General features: G+C 44.2%; 1 pseudogene across 1 annotated transcript; it reads left to right on the forward strand.

Annotated features, from left to right (window-relative positions):
* The first annotated feature begins 2,397 nt into the window (after nt 1-2,397).
* Nucleotides 2,398-4,240, forward strand: LOC108298184 (annotated as a pseudogene). The gene is made up of 2 exons (XR_001822477.2): nt 2,398-2,819; nt 2,898-4,240. The product of XR_001822477.2 is annotated as a dehydrodolichyl diphosphate synthase complex subunit NUS1-like (transcript).
* The last annotated feature ends 991 nt before the right edge of the window (nt 4,241-5,231 follow it).

A 5,231-nucleotide genomic window follows, 5' to 3' on the forward strand; every position in this document is an offset into this window, starting at 1 on the left:
TCCATCAATTCACTTATATTCCTTTCTAAGTTTTCCATTCTCATTAGCATGTCATCAAATCTTTTTTCAAGGTTCTTAGTTTCTTTGCATTGGGTTAGAACATGTTCTTTTAGCTCACAGAAGTTTCTTTCTACCCACCTTCCAAAGCCTGATTCTGTCATTTCATCACACTCATTCTCCATCCAACCTGGTTCTCTTGCTGGTGAGGAGTTGTGATCCCTTGTAGGAGGAGAGGTGTTCTGGTTTCGGGTATTTTCATCCTTTTTGCGCTGGTTTCTGCCCATCTTTATGGATTTATCTACCTGTCATCTTTGTAGTTGCTGACTTTCAGATTGGGTCTCTGAGTGTACATTCTGTTTGTTGATAATGAAGTTATTTCTGTTCCTTGGTTTTCCTTCTAACAGGCTGGCTCCTGTGCTGTAGGACTGCTGAGGTCCACTCCAGGACCTGCTTGCCTGGGAATCACCTGCAGGAGCTGCAGAACAGTAAGGGTTGCTACCAGTTTCTTCTTCTGCTATCTTTGTCCCAGAAGGATACCTGCCAAGTGTCAGCCTGATCTCTCCTTTATAAGGTCACTTTTTGGATACAGTGGTCAGGGAGCTGCTTGAGGAGACAGTCTGTTGTTTATAAGAGCTCAAATGCTGAGCTGTGAGCTCCGTTGTTCATTCAGAGCTGCTGGGCAGGTACAAATTTGATCTGCTGCAGCAGAATTTATAAACTGCTTTTTGTTCCCAGGTGCTGTGTCCCAGGGAGTTAGGGTTTTATTTATGAGTTTCCATTGTGCTGCTGCCTTTTTTTTTCGGGGTTGCCCTGCCCAGCAAGGAGGCAGCCTAGTCACTGTTTGCCTGAAGAGGCTTTGCTGCGCTGCTGTGGGCTCCACCCAGCTGTCATGTGAACTTCCCTGTAGTCCTGTTTATATGGGTATAGTTAGAACTGCCTCAGCAATGGTGGCCCACCTCTGTATTGGCGGACTCTCTCTGTATTGGCAGGTTGCCTTGGCAATGGCAGGCAGCCTCAGCAATGGCAGGCAGCCTCAGCAATGGTGGACTACCTCTATAGTGGTGGAATGCCTTGGTAATGGCGGACGCCCCTCCCCCACAGAGCTGGACCATCCTGGTTTCAGCTGCACTTGCTGTGAAACTCTCAATCCAGAGAGTTTCTGATTGCTGTCCTTTTGTTGGGGTGGGACCAGCCAAGCCTGATCACCTGACTCCCTGCCTCAGAGGCTTTTTTTTCTTTTTTAGTTGAACAGTCAACTCTATCCCAGGTATTCCAGTCGCCTGTTGAAAAGGCACCGGGATCTGTGTGATTTCTCGTTCGGTGACTCACTGTGCCGGCTTAAACAGCAGCGCTGAGTTTCGTGGCGCTTTATTTGCCCAGGAATCTCCTGGCCTGGCTCCCTGTTCAGTCCCCTCTTTAATCAGATGAATGGTTGACTTCCCGGGGCTCCAATCGCCAGCCAAAAGGGCACCCAGACCAGTGTATTTTGTATGGAGAACCACCAGCCAGGGCGCCAACAAAGCAGCCGCGTGGTGCAAAGCAGCCGTGCCAACTGACAGAACCCCGCTGGCCAAAATAGCCGCGCTGGCCACCCATGGGGCTCCTCCGCCTGGGAATCTCCTGGTCTGTGGGCAATAAAAATGTGGCGTCCACTCACCCTCTGCGCTTTCACTGGGACCTGCAACTCCGAGCTGTTCCTAAACGGCCATCTTGGATCTTCCCTCTACCTATTTTCCCTTTTTCCCCCCTAGTTTCTTTCTTCAAAGTCCTCTCTTGGTCCCCATAATCAAAGAGTATCCCTTTGATCTCTCTTTGAATGCTTTCTAGCCATTCCTCCTATGTTTGCACACTGTTGGGCCATTCTTATACTTCTGAAAACTTTCAGAGTTACAAATAAATAGACAGGGCACTGTGGTTCATGTCTCTAATCCAGAACTTTGGGAAGCCGAGGTGGAAGGATTACTTGAGTTCAGGAGTTTGAGACCAACCTGGACAACATAGCAAGACCCTATGTCTGCAAAATAAGACATAAAAGATTTAGCTGGGCATAGTGGCATGCACCTGTAGTCCCAGCTACTCAGGAGGCTGAGGTGGTAAAATCCCTTGAGCTTAGGACATGGAGGCTGCAGTGAGTTATGAATGCACAATTGGACTGCAGCCAGTGTAATACAGTGAGATCACATCACTATAAACATTAAAAATAAATAAGTAGAAAAGCCCTAAATAAGTGTTCAGACAGGAGGAGAAAGATGGTGGTGGGGGTGAGGTGAAGTGTTGGCAGTGGAAAGGGGTTTGGGCATCAGGCCATGACCCACTCCTGCCACAGGAGTGTATAAAAAGCCATCATGCCGCGGGAGTGGGCGGGAGGGAGAGAGGGTGCCTGAGCGCCACAAGAGTATGATGGGGCTGTACGAGTTGGTGTGGCAGATGCTGCACACGCTGCTCTGTCTGCACCGCACACTCACCTCTTGGCTCCGAGTTCAATTCCACACCTGGAACTAAATCTGGAGGCGCTCCTACCACACCACCTCTGTCGCAGTCCTAGTGCTGCTCGGCTTCACGCTCCACAAGCCCCTGGCGATTGGCAGGAACCACCGTTACCACAGGCACCTGCTCCGGGGGTCGTGCCTAGCAGCCGCCCACCACCGGCTGCGCTAGCACGACAACAGCTGTTCCCTGGAGAAGCTGCCTGTGCACATGGGCCTGGTGTTCACCGAGGTGGAGCAGGAGCCCAGCTTCTCAGATATCACAAGCCTGGTGGTGTGGTGTATGGCCGTGGGCATCTACTACATTCACGTCTACAACTACCAAGAGACAAGGTCTTGCTATGTTGCCCAGGCTAGCCTGTAATTCCTGGCCTCAAGTGTTCCTCCTGCCTTGGCCTCCCAAAGTGCTAGGATTACAGGTATTTTCAAAAGAAATAATTCCAGATCGATGGATGAAATTTTAAAACAACAGCAAGAACTTCTGGGCCTAGATTGTTCAAAATATTCACCAGTTTGCAAATAGTAATGACAAAGATGATCAAGTTTTAAATTGCCATTTAGCAGTGAAGGTGCTGTCCTCAAAAGATAGAAAAGCAGATACTGTGAGAGCTGCTCAGGACTTTTGCCAGTTAGTAGCCCAGAAGCAAAAGAGACCCACAGATTTGGATGTGGATATGTTAGGTGGTTTACTTAGTTCAAATGGTTGTCCTAATCCTGATTTAGTATTGAAGTTTGATCCTGTGGACTGCACATTAGGCTTTCTTCCCGGGCACATCAGATTGACTGAGATTGTCTATTTGCCTTCCCACCTAAACATCAGTTGCGAGGACTTTTTCTCTACCCTTCGTCAATATGCAGCCTGTGAACAGCGTCTGGGAAAGTAGTGGTCATAGGTTGCATAATTTGATTTTAGGCTTATGGAGGAAGGGACCCAAGTGACTCTGATGTTTACAAAGCACCTATGAAACCCTGTACACACCTAGTTCATAAGCCTCATAATTTATCAGCAAATACAAAACAGTGTCTTACTTGAGATTGAGTGTGTGTGCGTGTGCATGTGCACAGATGTGCTCGTTTGTATGTGTGGAAATAAACTTATAAATCGGGACGTATTAGAAAAGGAAATACATAGACCTACAACTTTGAGCAAATAGCAGTGATGTTTTAGGAACTGGAATGTGACACTTAATGTCTTCAGCCCCAGCTACTTCCCTGTTTTTGTGGGGAGAAGAGGGCCTTATAGAACTTTTCTGATTGTGTTTGATGGGAGGGGAATAATTTTTGTTCAGTCCTTCTTAGTGACCAAACTTTAATTTTTAAGAATAATATATTGCCTTACTGAATTGAAGCATTCTGAGTTTAAAGGAGCTCCAGAGGAATGGAGTTCTGTGTTGCTCATGTGTTAAAAGCTTGCTCAGCTTCAGAGACAGCAGAGGAAATACCTATCTTCAGATATCCGTCCATTTTCATCCCTATGATAGTCAAACAGTGTGACTTGAGAGTGTTGCTCTGGTGTCTGTATTCTGGGTTATCAAGATTATTTGAAAAATAACTCTTACTACATTGAAATGTAGACTTTAAAAAAATTAAATATTGGATTAGACAGGCAAAAAAAGTAAACAAGCATAAAAGGTGAACACGTTGTAATCTTAAAAGTAAAGATGGAGAACTCATTATAAAAGGAAAGAGAGTTTTGATTTCCTTTTTTGTTTGATGGGCGGCATGCCATATTATACCCAAAGTTGGTTTAAAAAATATTTCCATCAACTATTTTTATTTAAAATAAACATTTGAGGGAAGTCACCAAGGCAACTTTTTTTCTCCAAAGTAACCTGTTCCTCTTTGGAATAGCATATTTTAGGGCCATGGTTAATACCTGAGATTTTTACTCAGTATGTCCTGATGATTACTGTGTGTAAAAGGATTGAAGGCCTCTGTTGGGAATAAAATATTACCAAAGTCTATAAAAATTAATTTTCCATGTTCTCTTTTATGACATAGAGCAGCACTGGTTCTGTTATTTTTAAAATGAATAATTGATTTTTGATAGGTGTCTAATATTTCTTCCCTCACTGCTGATTCTTAGATAGAAACCATTCTTTATATTTGATAGACTGTTTTCAGAAAACCCTTATCAACAAGTGTATAACAGTTATCTAAAACCGTACATTTAGAATGAAGCAGTTTAATACTAGAGCTCAGAAGTTTGAAAAATAGCAAAGAAGACTGGATTTGAAAAGCATGGTCTACAATTCCTTGTCAGATTCTGAAGCTATGAAGGATAAATGTTTCAACTTTAGATAATGAAACCCCATTTATGATATTTAAAATACACTTGAAATAAAAATGATTAAACTAAAAAAAATAAAAAATAATTGTTCAGACACATACAAGTTATTATAATTATTATTATTTTTGAGATAAAATATCACTCTCTTGCCTAGCCTGGAGTGCAGTGGCACGATCTCAACACACTGCAACTTTTGCCTCCTGGGTTCAAATGATTCTCCTGCTTCAGCCTCCTGAGTATCTGGGACTACAGGTGCCCATCACCATGCCCAGCTAATTTTTAGTAGAGACGGGGTTTCACCATGTTGGCCAGGCTGGTCTCAAACACCTGATCTCGTGATCTGCCCACCTCAGTTTCCCAAAGTGCTGGGATTACAGGCATGAGATACCACATCTGGCCAAATACAAGCTCTTATATGCAGGATTTTAAGTTCAAAATGGTGATACATATTTAAT

This window comes from Cebus imitator, unplaced genomic scaffold (genome assembly GCF_001604975.1).
Source record: "Cebus imitator isolate Cc_AM_T3 unplaced genomic scaffold, Cebus_imitator-1.0 Scaffold910, whole genome shotgun sequence".
NCBI classification, from domain to species: Eukaryota; Metazoa; Chordata; class Mammalia; order Primates; family Cebidae; genus Cebus; species Cebus imitator.